This window comes from Zeus faber (genome assembly GCF_960531495.2).
Source record: "Zeus faber genome assembly, chromosome: 5".
Taxonomy (NCBI): Eukaryota; Metazoa; Chordata; class Actinopteri; order Zeiformes; family Zeidae; genus Zeus; species Zeus faber.
Genome location: NC_137192.1, coordinates 5,698,358 through 5,721,607, shown reverse-complemented (window position 1 = coordinate 5,721,607; position 23,250 = coordinate 5,698,358). Strand labels below are relative to the sequence as shown.

Sequence of the window (23,250 nt, the reverse complement as noted above, 5' to 3'; positions counted from 1 at the left end):
CTTATGTTAGGGTGTACTACATCCAAGCCGGACCACGACTGACATGTATCTGTACATTTTGAACTTGCAGTGATAATCAAAATGGATAGTTGGCTAGCATCAGGCACAATGAAAATGAAAGAGGCCACTGGTACATCAACCACAAGCGAAGTCCCGGGACAGTCCCTCCAGTTCTTCTACATTAGCTACGTATAATTGTTTCTATAAAGCAGAGCGAACAAAAAACATGGGCAACTTTACTGGAAACTGTGTTACGGTCTGGGACCATCAAAACATTCATTCATCATTGAAACAAGCATTTTGGGGTGCCCAACCTTTTTCATTCCACTATGGTTATTTTAAGCCTGGACATCTACAATTATCAAATCAGTCATGATACACAGGGCTTGATATTAACACCCGCCAACCTGCCAAATGCGGGTAAAAATTAGCTGTGGTGTCTTTGTCACCAAATCATTAACTCACCTTTCAGTAAGTGCTCGTATTCTTGCCAACTAGGGCTGCACAAAGCCTTTGGGCTTTGCTCAGGATGGATGTGACCCTGATAAAAAAGTGTCTTCCTCTCCTCACTTTTCCATTACCCTGCCTCGGTGCCTGGAATTGAACTACAGGTCTCTTGCTTTATCCACCCTGCCAGTACAACTTAAGTGCATGTTTCTTTATGGAGAAAATTGCTAATTGTGTGTCCTTTTGCCAGAATCTACAAGTGCGTGCCCATTGCATGTGCACACGCATGCCCTCTGAATAGCAAATTGGTCCATTTATCTTGTTTAGAGACAACAGACTCTTCTGTTTGGATAAGGGTGCATTCTGGGGCCCTAGCACGTCCAGCCAATCATAAAATGTTTTTGGTGCTCTCTCTCTCTCAATGGCAGGCTGTGGTTGGCCCAAGGTTGTGTGTTACTACACAATTTCAGAGCTGCATCTTAAGAAAAAGAATCTTTATTTGTCACACACAACAAGCATTCATGCAGTGACAGCAACCAACACACACATCTTTCAAATGGTGGCGGGTGAAATTAGTTCTCTGCATTTGACCCATCCAGGCTTGTCCTTCCTCTTGGGGAAGGACAGGAGCAGTGGGCAGCATACAGCGAAGCACCTGGGGACCTGGTTACAAATGTCCATCGCTGGTCAGACAACGATGTTCTGCATGTTTTTGGTGGGTCCTTACTGACGTTACATGGAGGAAACAGGGGGGAGAACATGGGGAGAACATGCAAACTCCACACAGGAAGGCCCCTAATCAGGAGATAACCCAGGACCTTCTTGCTGAGAGGCGGCAGTGCAATGCACTGTGCCACTGTACCCACTGCAGTGTGCCACCGTACCCACTCTGTTGAAAAGCAAGGTGCCAGCTTGCCTCAGTTTACAGCATCGTCGCGATCCTCCCCGGACAATAACAAACTTGCAACCAGTTTCCTTGAGAAAAAATTGGTGCTGGTCAACATGTCCTGGAAGATATCAATTGCCCCGACAAATGGGAGCGATTCCGGTCAAATATTAAATGTGTTTATTGGGTATAAAAACAATTGATAAGCAGAGAATGAGATCATAAAGGCATGTTGATGTATGATATTTTTTATTGAATATTCAAAATAAAATAAGTCCCGTCAGTTAAGCTATTTTAAAAATAAATAATTTAAAATTATGAATATTACTTCTTGAAATATCCGTTCGTGAACAATAAGTAGCAAGTGCGGCTGCTTTAATTATCATTTCACAAAAATAAAATTTTGATCAAATCAAAAACAAATGAAATATGGCAAGTGGGTCTTAATAAAAAAATAAGGTTTGTGGAGTTGTCCTTCTTCGTCGGGACGTCACGTCGACATATTCCATATCATGAATATTTACCGTCTGCTTTGGGTCCGAACTTAAATATCCCCAACGTGATTGGTCAGAGGTGAAGCTTTCAGATCAGCTTTAGATCGTCCAAACTGATTGGCTTCCCGATGCAACTTGCCGAGCGCGGAAATGAACAGATCTGTGGACATTTTATTATCAAGTGATCCACCCAGCACTAATTCATATTGTACTTGGAGGGAATTATTTTTACCGACAGATTTAACTATGTCTGACTTTTCCTGGTCAAATACCAGCAATTACTGGATATGGGAAACACTGCTTACAACAGCACCCAGACTCTCCTTTCTGCCTATTTTTTCTTCGATCTCACCCATCCCTCTCCCATTCTCTTCCCATAGTATCTCTTTCTTTTTTAATTTCAACAAGATGTGTTTCAGTTATCACAACCTTAACCTGCCATAACAATTTAAACACTGTCATGCACCTATCAATAGACGCATATGCAAATGTGCACACACATTTTCACCGGGTGTCATGACATTTTACTGCATATATGTATGACCGTATGTATATGTATGTGACAAATAATCTCTCTTGAACTTGAACTTGAACATTTGAATTCGTAAACTAGGAGTGTGCTAATAAGTTGGGCACTATGAGTGTAACCTGTACAGACGTTGTGTGTTATTTTTCTCTGACTGTTTTGGACCAATATCCATGACCAGACGAGCAAAATTGTTCCAGTTCTTCTTCCATAATGCAGTTTAGTATCAGGAGTGCAGAATGTACAGTACATGAATTCATGACTGCATGAACTCCCTTCATCACTATGTATCGGAGGCATCATGCAAGCCAACACGCTTGTTCTTAATTCTGGTGTCGTTGATTGTGCCATTTGACAGCAAAGCAGCTGCCACAGCACACATGTGGAAGTTCCTCTCGAACCAGGAGTTCTGGGTTTTTTATATGCTCTGATTCCAGACTTCAGTGACAATTTTGTACTGCTCATGACTGTCTGCATCCAAGAGAACAGTTGGTTGTACGCCCTAATTTGATGAAGCATTAAAAAGGTATTTCCGAGAGTTTGAGAGTGTCGGACTGCCTCTAAAAACATAGAATAGTATCATAGTGGGGCGGCTTCTTTTTTTTTTATCTGTCATTTGACAGATGCCAGCCTTGACAACATGGAAATATAGCAATGTGCTGTCGGCTGTGGGTGCTTATTCAGAATGGGGCCAGCCAATAGAAAAGTATGCAGGGCTAGTTTAGCCTCTATTTATTTTTACAGGTCAGTGGTCACAGTCATCAGAAATATGACATACATATCCAGTAGCCCATGCTCAAAACACACGATGCACGTGTGTTGTGTGTACGTGCATACACAGACCATTAATTTTCCCCACTCTCTGTCTCTCACCCTCCCTCACTCTGTAGCACTCAATTTAGCTTGTTTGCTCTTTCATCCTTTCTATTCATTGAAATTGAATATTTGAACGACCTAGCTGGCTGGTTAAAAGTGTTCAGATGAGCCATAAAGGATGGGTTCTGTATTGTGTTTTTTATTTTCAAGCCAGGCCATACTCAAACGCGCCCTTGTACAGTACCAGCCAGGACTTTAGCCTTATCAAAAACGGGATGGTATCAGTCTGCACATCCCATCTAATCTGTCTTCGAGCCGATATTGCAACTGCGCAATTCCTTTGTAACATATGATAACATGTCTGATAATGATGCGAGAATGACTTTATGGTGCCGTACAAAAGATGTCTGAATGTGCCATGGGCTTGAATGCTGACTTTTTTTTGCATGCTTTTTTGAAGGCTATTTGCTTAAACGGTAATTGTTTGATTCTTACTCCGAGAATTTCCCAGCTATCTCTGAAAGTGTGGCTTTCGCAACTTCTCCCTGACGGCGTCAAAAGCAAAGAGAGGTTACCGAGGCAGAGAGGCAGCAAAAGTAAACACTAAAGCAATTTCCAGCACTGATAGAGAGTGTGACCTGTCAATTGTGAGGCACAAGAGTTAGAACGAAGGAGACAGTGCCAAAGGCGCAGCAGGTTACAGAGCACATACTGTATGTCTGTCTGATGGGTAATTTTAGAGAAACAGAGGAAACAGTGGCTACCTTCTTGTCAAACCACCCACAGTGTTAAATTAGCTGTATTGCAGGTGTTTTTAACCTGAAGATATCTAAAGACATCAGGAAAAACAACAAAAGTAGCTTGACACCACCTTTTTCTTCGGGATCATTACATTACCATCTGCGATAGTAGCGCACACACACACAGTGACAGTGTTAGTTAAAAAAAAACCACAAACGAGCACCACAGTATGGCTCTAACCACGAAACAGGTGGGTTTGTTTAAGCCCCCCCAATTTTTTATTCGAGTAATCATCTATTTTTTTCCACGCGTCTATTTGGATTAGTCTCAAATGCAATGGAGCATGATTTGCCCATTCCTCCTCGCAAAATTACTCAAGCTGTCCCTGGACAACTGGATCCTACAAGGACATACATTTTTTTCATTTTAACCCACTCCAGCCTTGCTCTGGTAGTGTGTTTTGGGTCGTTGTCCTTCTGAAAGAGAAACTTCCTCCCCAGTTGAAGCTTTCTGGTGTAGGGGAAGAGGTTTTTATCCAGGATCTCTCTGTACTGAGCACCAATCATCTTCCCATCAATCCTGACCCGACTGCCAGTCCCATCCCCATAAAATAATGTTACCATCACCATATTTTACAGTGGGGAGGTGTTACCTGCCTGATATGGCTGATACATACCACTTACTGTAGTGTTCAAGCCAAAAAGTTCCACTTCAAACCACAAGACTTCCTGCCACATCTTTGCAAGTCATTTTGCAAATTCTTTACGGGCAAGGACATTTTTTCTTTTTTCAGCCAGGCTTCTCCCACTCTTACCACTCTTCCATTAAGGCCATTTTTTGTGCAGTGCCTTGGAGAATGTTAAGACATCAACATCATGTTCAATCTCAGCTACCGACTAGTGCAGCTCAGTCGGAGTGACAGTTACCGTCGCAGCAGCCACTCTAACAAGTGTCATCCCTGTTCGGTGACTAACTTTAGACGGTGGCCTAACTAAGGGCGGTGTGGCTGTAGCTTCATATTTTTTCCACATCTGTATGTTGGACTACACTGAGCTCTGAGGTTTGTTCAGTGCCTTTGAGATGGCCTTGTTTTCTCACATCTGTAATCATCTCTAATTATATTGTGCACATATTTTAAATGCTTTTTTGGCGTTGGTTTTGTTTTCATCACAAAGAAAGGTGATCCATAAATTCTGTAAGTTGGTTGAGTTGGTAAAGTATTACAGTATATTGCACCTGAAAAAGGTCAAACTTGTAATTACAAAGTGTTCAAATACTGTTTTGGTTTGGATGCCTATTTAATTGATATGATATGTTTTGCGAATCAACTACATAGAAGAAAATTAAATGTGAAAAGATTTTCCAGAAATCCCAGCTACGAAAACATTTGTCATTTGGCTCTCCATGTTTTAATAATCCTTGTTTATCCTCAAACTTATCATACAATTTTATTTTTATTTTTTTAAATTAATAATGAAAAAAAATGTATGGAAAAGCCTTGTATCCTTTGTATCACGTTCTGTCATGGCATACTCACATCATGTCATGTTTCTCTCCTTGTGGTCGCACCCCAAATCTTACCACCCCTAGTCAACAGGAGGCAACCGTGATAAAAAAAACTTTTTGATTTATTCCCACCATCTCGCTTGCCAGCGGCCAGAGACGAGCTTCACAAGACAACAAATGCTCCCTTCTTTCTTTCATTGTGTTGTCTTTGTCCCTCTCCCTCCCTATCTCTTGCTCTCTTATCCACATGCAGTTTGCATCTGCAGCATGCAGACAGCATGCCCTGTTTTTTGGGTGGGGTGCAGTGGTTTTCAATTGAGCCTAAAGTGTTACTGTCATAGTCATAGACAGTAACAATATAATCCCTCTGTCTTTCTGTCTCCCACTCTCACTCAAGTGTGGACTCACACTGTTTTTTCCACCCCTTTCCCTCCCCATGCCATCCCATCCCATGCGACCCTCTCCATGTCTGTGTGTGCACAGTGGATCTACTGTACACCAAGGGCTATGAGAGAAGAGCAAACACCTCCCGCTGTTGGGTCAGCAGCAGACTAGTCTATTGTTCTCCAAGCCACAACCATGTGCATTATGGGCCACTTGTGTTGCGGTTGTTATTGTTGGTTGTATGAGGGCTACACTAGATGGAAAAGAATCTGTGATTAGTGGTGCACTTAAAAGAAAATACTTGGCGAAGGTCAAATCCGGATTTCCAAAACCGATAGTCAAATAAAAAACGGGCCTCTAATAAATGCTGGGGGCATGGTCTACACTAACAAATACAAGCATGCCTAAAAAAAAAGACCGGGGGAAAACTGCTCAGAGCTGCGGCGCTGTTCCAGTACGGAGCTCCGCTCCCAAACAAAGCAAATAAAACATTGTGTTTTCATTGTAGATGTTTTTAATTTACTCCATTTCCTACTGCTGCGTAGCAGATCACTTATTTTCACCACACATTTGTTTGCATGGCATGGCACCCAGACGGAAGGTTTATTTAAAATTCATACTAAAATAGGATCAAATATACTTATTAAACGGAGGGTGTTGGGACCTACGTGACATCCTGCACCCCTGACATTTTGTGACGGTGTTAGGAGGGTTTCTCCTCGTTTCATTTCATTTCAAAAAAGAGAAGTTTGAGGCAAATCTCGCTGAGCTGGTTTGTGCATACAAGAATATTCATGACCCGTCTTGGCACAAGTTAAATATTTAATAGAGGTGGGCAGATCGATATCAAGAGTTTCGATACTAGGTCTCGTTTTGAAGATCGATTCTAGCATCAATAGGGTCGATACCAAAAAAGGATCAGTTTCTCTCTCCAAAATAAGTAAACTAGCTTTTTTATAAAATTCTATGTATATATTTCATCACTTGTGGCGGCTTGGTGCCCGTCACTGTTCGTGTGGTGTACTGGAGATCCTTTCTGCACAGTGATGTGTTGGTTCTATGAGTCGGCTCCTGTGGACGATGGGAGCTGCCTGGCATCTGAGGGTCAGTTTATTTTTTTCTTATTTGTTTCACTTTGGTACTAACATTACAGTCAGAGCAAAGCATTGTGAGACCTTTGTATGGTGCGCCATTTAAATATAAATGTAAAAATGTTGTTTTATATTAATTAAGGTATTCTGCAAATGATAAGGTCTAGTATAATGACATTAAATAATTTAAGTGATAGATGTGCACACATACCAATCAAAGGTCAAAATATTGCTAAACTTGGCTGAATTATAAAACCCAGAAATGGTATTGAATGAAGAGCCATTTGGGAGCCAAAAGTGAAAATGATCCAATTCACTTGTGACCCGTCAAGTACGGCAACTTATTGATATAACTTGCAAATGTTAAGCCTGCTTCCAATAAGGGCCTGGTACCCCCTTCAGATGAGGTAAATATTAGCCCTGCTCACTATATAGAAATTCGGTATCAAAAACTACAAGATGATGAAAAAGAAAATCTGTCCTATGAGGTATGAGCCAGCAGTAATGGCTGCTCCCTACATTCTGTAAAAGGAAAACACTGCCAATAGCGCAATTAGGCAGCACAATGCCGGTAGTAGCAGCTATTTACTTCATTTACCTCGCCTATAAAGAGACTGCAGACTCGACAACTTGCAACACTTAGTCTTTAAAAGACTGTCTCTGAGAAACCTTGGATAAATCCAGTGCTTTTATGATGTAGTTTGAGCGTCAACAACGCGCCACTCTCTTTTCGCTCTGTGCGCTGGTCCTTCACAAACAACTGACAAATGATTCCATTCCATTGTCAGGTTCCCAGATGTCATTGGAGACGTTGACTGCACACAGGTTGCAATAAAAGCATTATCGTTACACATTGATTGTGTGTAATTCTATTATGTGCGTGTAATGTTGATGTGTTCAATTGGCTTTATTGGCTTTATTGAATATAGTAATACAGTATGTTAAATCCACTTCCTCTTGGAGGAAGAAATTCAAAACTTTTCTACTAACACAACTAAGGGCCCAGATTCAAATACAAATATAATACTATTTTGAGAGTAGCATTCATATTTCATTGAGGCTTAAAACTAAACATTTAGGTTTCTGCTCGGCTGCTTCGATTCCCAGCTCAGCTTGAGCAAATTGAACAGGCTTTTTCAATGTGTATATTTAGCATTTTCATATCACATATACAAGATTAATATATTGTGAATCCCTACTTTGGAGGTTAGCACCTTTCATAAGAATCACCATTCACAATTTGCATTCATAGCCTCCTTGCATACAGCCTGATTCCATGTGCATGAACACTTTTCTGTTTGCTGCTCTTGTATAAGCCCTTTTATGCTGCAGCCAGACTCTTTATCGCAGTACATCTGACCACAACCTCTTTGAGCTTTCTGTATTTTGACTTTGCTTCGCCAAGCTGGTAACTGGTTGGATGAACAACAGTCTAGTTAAAGGGCAGCTAAGTGACAGTCAGCGCGTCCGGGCAGCTCAAAGCTGACAAGATCCCTGATGAAGCTGTTAAGAGACTGGGACTGATGTCAGAAACAGTAATATCTTCCACTAATGCCTGCGGTACAGAGGAAAAATCCTTCTATGCTTTAGCTTAGAAGGGACTGCTTTGACTTCACATTGCGCTGGTCTTGGTGCCAAATACAGTAGAGTAGTACATAAAATAGGCTCACCCTGGCTGACTTAACCCATTCACCCTTTATCATTCAGTCTGCCTTATTTAGAGTATGTCTTATCACTCCTTTAGCTTTTGACTAATCACTTGTACACTAACAAAACTGTGAAAGAAGCACAAAACAAGCGCCTCCGCAGTCACACAGTGAGAACAGAGAGACTGAGAAGGAGTTTCTTCCCGCAAGCCATAAGGACTGTCAAGGCTGAACTCACCAGGGGTCCTAAAAAAAAGCACTGAGACACTCACACAGGCCCCACTGCCTTACTGTACTGTATGTAGCATACTGTACTACATACTGTATCACTATTCTGGGTTACTGTACACTGCACTGTATTGCTGTTCTGTTCGGTGTTACTGTATTGCTGTGTAGTACAGTTGTATACTGTACTGTATATCTCCATCGTACAGTTGTATACTGTACTGTATATCTCCATACTCACTTTATTCACATGCACATATCTGTATATACAAATAGCCCAAATCCCATATACATAACTCTATTCCCTTCACTTCTATTTTGTACCCCCACTCTGTATTATCGTTTTGAGTGTTATTTTATTTAAATTTTATTTTGTTAATATTATTCTATTCACTAACTGCATTAGGTTTTAGGAATCAGTTTGTTTTAGTTAGTTAGCTCGGTAGGAATACGTTAAGCTATTATGTTCGGTTTAGTCATTTTACTGCATATATGTATGAACGTATGTATATGTATGTGAAAAGTAAACCTCTTGAATCTTGGAAAGCTTCCTTGTGTGTGTGTGTGTGTGTGTGTGTGTGTGTGTGTGTGTGTGTGTGTGTGTGTGTGTGTGTGTGTGTGTGTGTGTGTGTGTGTGTGTGTGTGTGTGTGTGTCTTTGATGGCAATGTAGAGCATTCAGGATCTACCTGCTCTATTGAGACGCAAAGTGTCACAAATGACAAAAAACTTGCAGGTTAAAAGTCACAAAATGTACACTAACTTAACTACTGAATAAATAAATAAATAAATAGATAGATAGATAGATGGATAAATACATGAATGAATAAATGAATAAATGAAGAGAGGTGGATGTAACTACTGAAGTGAGAACATGCAAACACTAAGCTGATTTAACGTAACTGGTTAATGCCCTCATTTGGCAACTAGTGCTGCTTCAATGGCCAAATGTAAATCCTAAGCAATCACTCGTACAGTAGGTTGAAAGATTCAAGTTCTGACTGTGGTGCTGCTAGGTCTGTACCCTGTGCGACAGGTAAGGTTTCTGATGTTACAAGTACAATAAAAGTAAAGCCAAGTGGCTCAAAGAGAATAAGGTGTACATCTTTGATATCAAGAAGGCTTTGTTCAACTTGTAAGACACAATGTCAAACATGTTGTGAAGAACAGGCAATAACCAGAAAACTGCAAACTGGATATGAAGGAAATGCAACAAATCCTCTTTCCACTTGCAATAGGTGCTTACTGCTTTACTTCTCTATGTGCAGGTATACTACTGTAATTACAATTCTATGACTCAAGTTACAGAACAATAGGATGGTGAAAAGAGATTAATGTTACAGTCATTATAATTGAGTAAATCATTAATTAATTAACTTTTTTATTTATTTGTGCATTTTTTTATATTTTTATTCTGTTACTAATTATTACATTATTAAGATTTACACATTTTTTCAATACATGACAGGAAGTTATAAGATCAGGCACAGTTATCGGTTGCTTGAAGAAACAGCAGGCTACAACACAAGCAACACAACACTCCACAGGCCATGTATAAAGGTTTGCCTTTGAACGTAATTCCTTTCCATGATCTCGTGTTGAGGAGATGAAATGCATCCCTTTCAAACACATGACATGGAAGAGGGCAAAGGACTTCACAGGACTAACACTACAAACACATTATGAGGCCTATGAATAAGGCAAAACATAACATCCATGCATGTAAATAGTGCACACTCACACACACTGTTAGACTCACACTGTACATATCCAGTCGGCTACATCTGCTCGACATCATTGGAAGAAGGCTTTCTATAGTTTCTTGGGGAACACTGTTGTGATGAATCGTAATGCAAAAACAGCAGCTTCCTGAGCTGAAAATACCAATATATCTGCCACAAAATCACCTCCTGACAACAGAAGAGCAAAAATGTCTCTCTATGTGGCTTCTGTTTCGGCATTTAAGATAAGATTGTACTTCATTGATCAGAATGCATTTATAAATACATTCAAAGTTGACTTTATTTATAACACGGCACACACACCACAAAATGCACTCATGCGATAACGGCGACTAACACACACATGCTTCAAATGGTGGCCGGTAAATGAGTTCTCTGCTTTTAACGCATCCTGGCTTGTCCTTCCTCTGAGGGGCAGCCAGGAGCAGTGAGCAGCATACAGCGAGGTGCCCGGGCACCAATTACAAGTATCCATTGCCGGTCAGACGACGATGTTCTGCATGTTTTTGGTGGGGGTCTTTATTGATGTTACAAGGAGGAAACCCCATGTGAGCATTGGGAGAACATGCAAACTCTACACAGAAAGGCCCCTAGTCAGGAGATTGATAGATGAGATAGATAGAGGTAGATTCATTTCTTCTCATTCAATTTCCTTAACAGAAAAATCTCCTAATACAGCTTTAAATATATTTTAGCCCAATATCACAGCTTTAGACCTTTATATCTGTCGGCTTGTGTTTTGTCACAATCACAGTGTTTATGTTCTATCATTTTGACGTGCATGTTGGTCAAGTGAAATCCTCCTCCGGGGTTTCAGCTCAGTGACTCACTTGCCTCACACACTGACAAAGTGCACGCACATGCATGCAGGACACACACCGTTCCTCAAGGTGGCCCTTCCTCTGTGTCAGCGCAGGCCGGCGCCGGCCTCGTAATAAGCCATCGTGGACAGCAGCAACCACGAGATACGTGAAGTCATGGGAGAGAAAAGGCTGCAATTACCTGAAAGCTCCTCCACACCTCAGCAGGTCCCGCATGACGAGACAAGAACAGTGAGGCATTAGTGACCTGTCAGCGCCGAGCTGCCAACGACCTTGCAGTCAAAGTTCAGCGCCCACCACCTAACCAGACAGGCCTGTCACGTTGTGAGTGCTTGGTGAGGGGCTCGGTAGGCCCAAGATCCGTGTTTTAATATACTGTATATCGTCGGCTGCTTCAGGTAAAGGCCGTGTTTATTTTTTTCAGATTAGATGGGGAGATTAGCTGTGAATGCACAAGCAGCCTACATGCGAGGAATCTTTGGAGGGAAAATATTGAGTGAACAATTAAAGGGATTTGATAATGGAGCACTTTTATGCTTCCAAATGGTTTTGTGCTTTTGACAAGGTATAACCTATGGGAGGCAATCAGCCTATGGATGAAGAGAAGTAATCTTTTTTTACAGTTAAGTAGAATAGGGTGCTCTGTTTTGTAAGAATGTCATTTTATCGGCTTCATGATGTTACCAGTAAGCACAAACACAAACACAGAGAAACATGAGGACTGTATAACTAACTGGACCCAAGTGGCAGATATGATAGTGTATGACAAATACCATCAGTCACTACAGAGCTCAATGATATACAACTCGACATATTATAAACATTACTCCACATCAGAAATACAAGGGTAGTAATCTACATTTGGGTTTCCAACCCATTCACTGCTCCCCTGCTAAAAATGGTACTCAAAATGACAACATCACTAGGTACAAGGTCTAACACTAGTTTCATATGCCAATAGTCATGCCTGAATTTCAACCTGATTGTTGCTCTCAAAGTCTTATCTCGAATCAAAGTCTTATTCTAAAAGTTGGGAGTCCTAAGTGAGACCAGTTAAGCCTTAAAATGCCACCACCAGTATTTTTTGCATGTTTGAGCTAATGTTTTTCTATTGTACTCCCTGCTACATCAATTCCAAGATCACCAGCAAACAATTGACAACTAACTGATCATTGGGCTTGGTCAAGCACCGGCTGCAGACGACAGCATGCTGCCTCGCATCGGCTGAATCAGCGTCCACGCGGCGCTGATTGGTCCGACTCGGGGCAGGGAGCTTTCTTAATGTTTGTCTGTCTGTCTTGCAGAGGGGATTGGTGCAAAGGCTTGTCAATGACCAGGAGCCAGAGTGCTTATTATTAGAGATTTTTATTTATACTTCTGGCCAGCAAGCCCTTTGTTGCTCGATATAAAAACTCACGCCATGTTGGCGACCCACGGCAAAAAGGACTCCGTCTCCCTCCCTAAACCCCTACCTGTGAGCAGAGACACCCACAAGTACCAAAACCTCAAAATTAATGGTGTGGTATTATCATCCAAGGTGACATGCCTGCTCACTGTGAAATAAAACCTTTTTTTCTCACTTCTGTGTCTCTGCCAGAAAGCAACTACAACCTTTCAAAGACAAATCTCTTTATGCTATCTTTATTGAGAAATACTCTAAAATACATTGAGGAGAAATTAGGCAATTACTAATTTTGTGGGGTATAACGGAAAAGTAACATAACGAGTAGTGTAACGAATTACCGTTGGCAGGTAAGTAAAGTAAAAATAATACTTTTGAAGAGTAATGAGTAATAAATTACTTTTTTGAGTAACACTGGTGGCGACCAATATCAAGAAATTGACTGGAGATGATCTTTAAGCATAATCCTAAAATTGTACAGTGGTTCTTCCACATTGAAAACTCATGTCCAATTACACACTTCTTAGAAATATTAAGTTTCAGTGGTCTCGCTGGGTTAGGCAGTCCTACAAAGTCAAATAACAAAGCCTCTATTAAAGTTAATCAAGAGGCATGTGGCCCTTTGCTGAAGCTACATCAAGCGTAGAAACAGTACAGGCTTTCAAACACAATTACGTAACAAACCAAGTAAAAGGGTTTTACCCTTGACTTGTACCTGACTGACAAAAATTTTGTGGCACATTTTTATTGATGCAAGGATGACACTGGAGACCTTTAAACAGAAGAGTCTGAGGCACATGTACGTATGTGCAGGCATACGGATAATGCAAACCAGTGTTGTAGCCATTAGTGGAAAAAAGGCATACTGCAACAAAAGTTCACTTTCCTGTAGCATCGTATTACAGATTTTGAAAATGAATAATCTATAGCGCCCTGATTATCATTTTGTCCACAAAATGTGGCTTTCTTTTAATCACAATAAACCCCATCGGAGAGAGAGGCTTTTTTCACCAGAATGAAGTAAATGGCTTATAACACAGTGACTACAACATCTTATGTTTTAAATTCAGTAATCATGTTCCATGAAGATTGTTTTCAATTCCAGACAGTTTTGATCGGTTGAAAGGTGAGTCATTTTTATATATGTAATTACCACCAGTGAATTTGACTACTGGCAAGCTTTAGAATGGGACTCAGAGCCTCACTATTAGTGAGGCTCTACACTAGGTATAGTATGTGAAAAAGACTAGAGTGAAGGAAGTGACCACCAAGGTAAAAGTAATCCCTTGTTGTTTATGGTGGCGGAAACATTGTTGTCTTGCGGAGAGATCAACCTATCTTTATAGTTTCTACTAACATAAACAGCACAATTAACTCAACTTACATTAACTCCCTGAAGGCTCTGTCCCACCACAAGCCCCTTTAACCTGTTTGCATAAGTTTCCTTTTGCTGACCAACTGCTCTATTATCCCATGAGTCAGGTTTAATAACTGAGTGAACAGTATATAATTGATGTGCACTTGACGTCTAGCACCAACTGTAACTTCGAACTTTCGACAAAGTGGGTGCCAAACGGGCTGAATCAGCATGTCTGTGAGGATCAGAGAGTTAAATTGAATACTTTTTAAGACAATTTTAAGAAGAATTTTAAGAACATTAAGACTGATGTCAGGTTAGGCCCAAAAAATAAATGTGATTTGCATTTTCAAAAAAATGAGGGCTCGAGACTTGTGACCCGGGAACATTTTTGTAAAAATGAATTACAATTTTAAACAAAACAATTTCCCATCAACTGGCAAATGACAAATTGTGCAGAGTGCGCATCTATCACTGTGACTGCAGCAGATGTCTGTTTTTAGAGAGATATTTTTTGCGCCTCGGTTCCTGACGATTCACTCAATAAAAACAGTCGTTCGCCAGACTAAGTTCTATGCATCACTAAGTTCTGTGCATCACTAAGTTATGTGTGGCTGCCATTGGCTTGCCAGTGTTAACACAAACTGTTAACATGGAGATAACTTCCTTATGGCATACAATATCCAGATGACTTGATATGATCCCCAAACTTAATAAAAAAGTAGTATAAATAGAATTCCAAGGAAAATGAGTTAATTTGAATGTCAGTGATTTTATGGTCATCTAATTGGTCTAGCCTTATATTGGTAAAATAAAGTATACTTTCAGTCAACATGCATGCATGAGAGCAAATATTTATATAAGAATACAATTGTTTATTTCCTAATCTTTTGAATTGTTTTGCATTCATGCCAAGAATCACTAGGGATGGTAAAAACAGTTTTTTGACGGCGGTGAAAATAATTAGCCTGGGACTATTCTGAGCCAGTCTATTTCAGTCCATTAAAATTTTCTAACTGTTCGATACATCCACGTGATGTTTTACTCGCTTGAATAAACTAAATGGAAAACAATTTAAGACTGAAACTTCACTATTCACATTTTCACTATATGCGTGAGCTGGTGCACAAATAGGGTATGTGAGATGGCTAAATAAGGAGCAAAAATTTCCATAACTCACACTGTCTAGGCTATTATATATGTATCCTATATAGTGTGTATGTATGTGTGGGGGGTGGGGTGCGCTGACCCTGGTGCTAGAGGGGGTACGCAGCTTGAGGTTGAATGTGTGAAGACTGTCATAGGTTTAGGAACCACTGAACTGGATGATTCTATAAACTGTTATATCATAACCCTGTCCTTTATGTTAGATAGAAAGGTAGGTGATGAAGTGCTTGAATAAATCTAACATAACCTTTTTTTGTAGAGGCGGTATAGTGTAGCAGGTCTAGAGGTAGAGTATTAGCTTCAGCAGTAGGTTGAGGGTTTTATAACATCAGAAATTTTGTCTCTGATGCAGAGAATCTTCAGTGATGTTCATACAAGAAAATGTATGAATAATCTATCTAATACCTAAAATCAAGATAATTTTCTTATGTTGAAATTAAAACCTTATTAATTCAGATGTAGTGACTTTAAAGGCCTAACATTTGTTTGGTTTTTAACTGAATTTAGGATGTCTTAAGGACCTCCAGACATCCTGTGAATGTCAGGTCCGTCCTTGTTCTGTTTATGAAACATGACAATCAACTGTAAAAATCGGATTCCATTCTTTCCTGATGTGACACACACACACACAGACACACACACACACACACACACACAGACACACACACACACCCACACACGGATAAAGGGAAGTTTTGTTTGAGCAAACCAGCCTAGCCCTGCAAAACAGGCCAAGATGAACAGGATGTACAATATACTTAAGGCGATATCTCTCTCTCTCTCTCTCTCTCTCTCTCTCTCTCTCTCTCTCTCTCTCTCTCTCTCTCTCTCTCTCTCTCTCTCTCTCTCTCTCTCTCTCTCTCTCTCTCTCTCTCTCTGTGTGCTGGATTAGACTACTGTTTCAGAGTGTCCTTGCTGTCTCGCCACTCACTCTAACTCAGTTTACACCTGAGCACTGATGCGTGCCCCTCATTAGGTGTGGGGGGTGGCGAAACCAGATACATGGAGGGCTTGCGTGCACTTAATTTTCCAGAAAAGACACATTTTCCTATATTCAATTTACACCTACTGAGTTTGCACACCTGTAACCCCCCCCCCCCCCCCCAACACACACACACACACACACACACACACACACACACAACATTAGAGGATAATTAAAACGGCATTAAAGTCTCAAGATTATGAGGGAAAAATTATCAGATTAATAAGGAGGACTGTCCTATTACTGCTGGTGGGTATTTAGGTGTGTTGTCCTTTTAAACCATATGCACACACAGACAGACAGACAGACAGACAGACAGGGTAAGGCTGTCAGTCGAACTGAAAACAGGCAGATAGAGTTACTCGCTGGGCGGTGAGTTGCGTTTTCCAACTGGCGGCAAACCAAGGTGCTACTAACTTACAGTACGGGGGTGAAGGGGTCATCCACGCAGGGGGGCGGCAGGCTCCTCTCCCTCTCTCCTTCTCCCTCTCACTCTCTCGCCTTCTCTCTTCCCCGCTGTCTTTCTGTCTCTCTATCCGTCGCTCTGCAGCCCTCCCATGCGGCGGTCTGAGCGAAGTAATCCCCAGCTGCGGCGGCGGCGGCGGCGGCGGCGGCGACAGGCACCGTTAAAGCGGAGGAAGAGGGGATGAAGAAGGAGGAAGAGAAGGGGGAGGAAGAGAAGGAGAGAAGGAGTAGGGGGAGGAGGAACGAGGCTGACAGCCGGCCGGCAGCGGACGACGCGACCACGACGTGACAGCTGGGTGCCGCCGAGCGATGCCCTTCCAAGCGGCGGCGCGCGCAGCGAAGGTACGCCACAGCGTAAGTGTCGCAAAGAGCACCGCGCGCACTGCACACACGCGCACGCGCCGGAGGAGGAGGCGCTGCGCAGAGGCGTTCTGTGCGCCACGCGCGTCCCCGCCCCTTCTCGCGCCCCTGTCCCGCCCCTGTTGTTACGGCAACGGCCAATCACAGCGCGCCCCCCCCCCCACCCCCCCCCACCCCTCCTCCGGTCGGCCGTACCCTGCGAGGAACGATTCCGCTCGTCTTTCGGGATTCGGTACCTGACGAGTGGCTCAGCGGGGGGGGGGGGGGGGGGGGGGAGAGCGGTTCGATTTTCGTTTGATTCGGTTGGTGTGACGCAGGCACGGTGACCGGGGGCAGGACAGAAAGAGTCAGAAGAGTCGGTTCGGCTGTGAGTTGTGAATGGAACTCTCACAGGAGTCATTTCGTTCTTAATTCTTCAAAATTGATTTCGGCGGAATAATGTCAAGAGTGGGTTTGAAAAATATTAAGATTTCTATCAAAATTATTTATTTTGGTGTAATTCAAATCGAATCAGTCATAGATAGATAGATAGATAGATAGATAGATAGATAGATGACAGACAGACAGACAGACAGATAGATGACAGACAGACAGACAGACAGACATAGATAGATAGATAGATAGATAGATAGATGACAGACAGACAGACATAGATAGATAGATAGATAGATAGATAGATAGATAGATAGATAGATAGATAGATAGATGACAGACAGACAGACAGACAGACAGACAGACAGACAGACAGACAGACAGACAGACAGATAGATAGATAGATAGACAGATAGCTTAGATCAGCCAACAAATTTTCAAAAACAAATGACACAGTATGCCTGTGCTATTAATGTGATATTCTCAAAAGCAGCATGAGTTTGTGCTCGTCTATATAAGTGTGTGTGCGTATGTGTAGTTTTGTGTTAATGTAGCTACGCCAGCATTTTAGGTTGCCAACTCTCTTTTGTTGTACTTAAGTATTGCTAATGGAGTGACTCACCTGTCAGAATATTTAGGGGTCAGATATGCAGGAAAAAGTGTACTGCATAGGCCTACAACTTTTTTTTTTTTCTGTCACAGTCAAAAGGCGTTTTTTATAACGCAAGCAAAGAGTACAATGGCTTTTTATGACGGTACTTTGTGTTGGGCTCGATAGAGTGCGACACCTATCCATTACTTTTACCAAACAGTGTAGACTTAAGACTGCAAGTAACATGAGAATTAACTTACACTATTCAAGTTATGCTATTATTACTATTATTACAACTATTCAAATCAAGAAAATCAAGGGGGGGAAAAAGACAGCATAAAGAAAATCAAGTTGCCTTCCTGAATAGGTGACATTTTTGATAACGTTTTGTAATGGGGTGTTTAAAAACGTGCTTTTTTTTAGCCTGGTTCCACTATTCAAACTCTCAGTTTAGACTGAACTGCAGGATGTTCCTGTTCGAGAAGGGGTGGAAGCTATGACTTATGTGACTAATTACCCAGAGCATTGTGTTATTTTCATATCAATCCTCTGTTTTGTTTTTCATCCTCAATGAGGTTTTTACTTCCTTTTTTCATCTCTAACATTCTTTCAGACTCAAAAAAACAAGCCGTGATTGTGGTTGTGTGGTGGTGAGTCAAGGCCGACATGGAGCGTCTGGGGCGCTTCCAGAGGTTGGAGTATGGAGGTGTCCCCTACACCTAGCAGCGGAGGGACGCAGCCTGGCGGTGGTTGCAGCCAGAGGCCAGGACGGCAGACCAGGTCTTCTATGGTGCTAGACCGTTCCCAGGAGGGCCTTTCCTCCTGCACGGCCAACTGGGTCCAGTACACAGCCTCACCTTGGTGTAGGACCACAGCACAGCATACAGCCACACCATTGCCTAAAACTGAGCCGGCAGGGCAACCTGCCCCGCGTCCGTCCCAGGCATTCAGCTGGACCCAAGCCTGGCACCCCGGAGAAAGGCAGCTGGGTATTAGCCGGGCCCATCGGTGCCACAGGACACCCCACCCCTATACCGCACTAGAGAATTGTAGATTGTATCAGGTGAGCCATGGCACTCAGTCAAAGGAGGAAATCACCCGGTTGTTGGTGCCAAAAAGCCGCCAGGAAATGCTTTTCCAGGCGGCTCACCAAAACACAATGGCCGGTTATCTCGATCACGAATAAAAACACCACAGCGGGTAATGGCCCGCATCTATTGGCCAGGCATTTGGGCGGATGTGCGTACAGTAAATGGTGCGCTGCATGTCCCGAATTTCCAGTGGTTAATTCCCCGGCCATGCCAAAGCACCATTAAGGCCCCTTCCCTTGGTCGAGGTACCATTTGAATGGCAGGGTATGGACCTCATGAGGCCATTAGAAGGGAGGGCACGCGGGTATCACTTTGTGCTACTTCTGGTAGATTACGCAAAACGATAAACCGAAGCAGTGCCATTGCGCAGTATCTTAGAAAAAAAGTGACCAGGGCACTTTATTCATGTCACGTACACTTCAGGAGCTATAAGAGCTGTTGGCTATGTGCTCAATTCTGACCAGCATCTACCACCCCCAGACCGACAGCCTGGTGGAGCGGTTCAATAAAACACTGAAAAACATGGTTCGTAAGTTCATGCAGGACAATAGCTGAAATTGGGATAAGTGGTTGGACCCTCTGTTGTCTGCAGTGCGGAAGGTACCCCAGGCCTCCACGGGATTTTCTTCCTTTGTACGTCTGTTCAGCAGGAGACCCAGGGGGGTGCTGGACCTAATTAAAGAAAACTGGGAGGAAGGTCATAGCACCAATAAAATGAAATTCAGTACGTTATGGGCCAGCAAGCAAAACACCAGACACTGGTCCACCTGTCACGGGAGAATTTGCTCCAGGCTCAGGAACCTAAGCGTCGGCTGTATGTCAGAGGGGCGTGACAGAGATCATTTTTACCAAGGGGAGACAATGTGCTGGTTTTGCACCCTACACCCAGCTCTAAATTACTCACCAGGTGTCAAGGGCCCTTCGTAGTGACACGGCAGGGAGGTTGATTATGAGGTCGAACGGACTGACAGGGGTGGGACGACTCAGGTTTATCACCTCAACCTCCGAAAAGCATGGAGGGAGGGGGCCTCCATTTCTCTGGCCACCTCGGTGATAGAGAGAGATGAGTTTGGTCAAGTTTCAAAAAGCGACCAATCAGACTCCAACCCTTTCTGGTAACCATCCCTCGCTGAGCCAGGGTGGGGACATAGCCGCTTTACAGCAGCCGTTTGCTGAGGCGTCCTCTCCCCTGCCAGGCCGCACTTCGCTCACCGCTACGTAGAAACAACCCTGGGGGTGAAAATACACACCCGGCCTATCACCTGCCCGGCCGTAAGCACATAACCGTCTAGGCAGAATTGAAGAGGGGTCTTCCAGTGACTGGTGTAGCCCCATCGTGCTGGTTATCAAGCCTGATGGATCTATTCGGACTACCGGAAGGTGAATGAGGTGTCAAAATTCGACACATACCCGATGCCTGTCTGACTGTCGGCCGGACAGCTACCCGGCCTCAGTCAGGCGGTGGGGGTATGTGGCAGATGGAGGGGCGTGGTCGAGCCGTTGACTGGATGCAAGGGGAAGCCGGATTGGTAGGCCGGCTCCCCTGGGTTCGGCGTCGATACCGGCTGTGGCAAATTAAGCTGTATGGCCAGCGGCGTCTGGGGAGAGGTTTCTTAATGTTTGTGTTTGTCTTTCAGCGGGAGAAAGTTAGAGCCTGAGAGAGTGCTTGGAGCAGAGCGCTTGCTAACTGGCGTTGTGAAAACCTCCGTCTTTTGTTTATCCTGACTACCACTTTTATTACTATTATCATTACCATTACTTCCGCATTTGAGCATGATTTCTGTTGAAGCACCTGGATAAAACCCGGCAAGCTGGTGAACCGTCTCCGAATCTGTCTCCCCCAGTCATTCCACCAAACCAGCGTAGCCAGCTGGCTAAGAAGTGGGGGTTTTTTTCCACTTTGGATGGAATTGCGTAAAGGTTACAAAAGTATGTAAAAGGAAATGTCTAAGTACCAACAGTTCAAAGGATTCAACACAGGATTAGGAGATGAAATACAAGTTCTGACAGATAATTTAAAATGATCTTAAATTATTTAGGATTGTTTGATGTTGGCATCTGGGCTAGCGATTGGACATTATACGATTTTATCGCGATAAAAAACACTCAAGATAATTTCATTGTGGTGAATTTCCATTATCGGGGAAATCAGTATGTGATAATATCTAATCACTGTCGTGGAGCTTGTGGAGTGTGTGAGCTCCTTAGGCATCTTAGCCAGTTCACAGATGCACTTTCTGCCTCCTGGAGCACATCAAAATCAAGATCCTGGTGCAGACCAAGGAAGACCCACCACTGATCAGCAAGAAGAAGGGGATGATGAGGGAGGACCTTGACTCAAGGTATCCGGAGAAAGCAGAGAGAATGATGGATGAAGTGTGTTCATTGGCCCTCTAGTGTGTGTGTGTGTGTGTGTGTGTGTGTGTGTGTGTGTGTGTGTGTCTCATGACAGGTGAGGGCAGGGGTGAAGGTAGTATGCATGTGTCTTCCATCTGGGCCTACGACTCCCGGGGAACGGACTTTGCACCCAGGACTCAGTATGGGTCTACTGTTCGGAGAGAAAGAAGGGCCTCTACCCCAAGCTGTTGAGCCAGTGGGCTGCCCCCTTGCACCGTACTGGAACAGCTGTCAGACGTGGTGTACAGGGTGCAGCTGGTCAAGCGGTGGCCCTCCACTGTGACCGGCTCGCTCTCTACCGGCCCCTGGCTCCAACCATGTAGGTATCGGGAGCTATGGACCAGCTCCAAAAACCACCACTTCTGCGTAGGAGATCGCCAATAGCAGCGCTGTCTGCCCCGTCCCTCCGCCGGCTCTGAATCTGTGGGATAACCACGTCCCATTCATTTGCATATAAGGATTGGAAATGTGGCATTATGAAATAAAAGTGCCATGAAATAAATAAATGTCATATTTTCACATAGGTATTAGGCATAGGCATTTTCATAGGCATATTTATTTATTTAATATTGGAAGTGGCGTTCCATATCTCTCTTGTCCAGGGGTTTTAATTTGCTCCAACAAGTAGGCTGAATGGCTTTCATTTGTAAGTGGATTCTTTCAAATGTTTCATGCAAATTAAATGGCAATACTTCAGATGTCTATTTCTTGAGATGAATGCCTGTGGACAGCTTCTCCCTTGCATTGTTAAAAAGTCAGATGTAGCTACTTTGTAGCTATTTGGTCCAAAGCTCATCTATGGCCTATGGTCGAACAGTTTGTTTGAAGTCCCCAAGTTAAGAACAGAGTTTGTCAAAACAAAAAGATTTTCAGTTCTCTGAGCCGACAGCTTGGAACGAGATCCAAAACACCCAAAACCTCAGGAGTTTGTCTCTTTGAGGGCTAAAACTCTGGGTAATGAAGCTGATGTTTGTAATTGTTTTACCTGCTAGATTCATACTTCTCACAAGGTGTAAATGTTATCTTATGTATTGCACTCCCTTTTATTGTGTTGTGTTTTCATGTAGCATTGTCTGCTGCTCTCTTGGCCAGGTCTCTCTTGTTAAAAGAGATTTTGTAAAGGTTAAATAAAATAAAGATATCTTAGAGCTGGTCTAAGGGCTGTAGCATTCCTACATAATTATTGATTAAATGCAAGTAGAGGCCACGTGCAGGTGGTCCTTAACAAAGTTTTGCTGAATACTGATAAGGAACTGAGTGGGAAAAAGGCACCAGATTTTCTAGCCTGGAAATGAGAGTAGGAAAGAAAGCAAATAAAAAATGAACAAAAAATGCAACCTCCTTAAATAATTCTCGACGAAAGGATTAATTGGTTTGCCAAAGAGCTAAGAGAAATCCTTTCTGGGTTATGGCTCCTACCCATTTTGAGGAATTCCTCTCCTCCTCAGTTCACTTTGCATGGACAATTTTGTATTAATGATACTGGATCAGTACGCTTTGTCTATCTATGGCAGGAATAGTGTCTGTTGTACCGCTTATCTCTGCTCTAATTCTGAGTATCTCTCCCTCTCTCCTTTTTTTTTAACTGTACAAAATCCAGTGTTTTTATCATGTGATCCAGGGCTGTGACTCATGTCCACCATCACCATGAAAAGTTGACACAAGATAAGTTGGGCTTTGAGAGCGGCATTGGATATACCTGAGCATACGTGCAATACTAAGAATGAAAGTGCACACAC

At 42.8% G+C, this 23,250-nt stretch overlaps 1 protein-coding gene across 1 annotated transcript in view; it reads right to left on the bottom strand.

Annotated features, from left to right (window-relative positions):
* The window catches only part of cdk18 (cyclin dependent kinase 18), a 61,469-nt gene extending 44,693 nt beyond the window's left edge, over nucleotides 1–16,776 (bottom strand). The window contains exon 1 of the mRNA XM_080000953.1: nucleotides 16,656–16,776. The gene's annotated coding sequence lies outside the window, so the exon portion shown is untranslated. The remainder of the gene's footprint in view (nucleotides 1–16,655) is intronic.
* Between the last annotated feature and the right edge of the window lie 6,474 nt (nucleotides 16,777–23,250).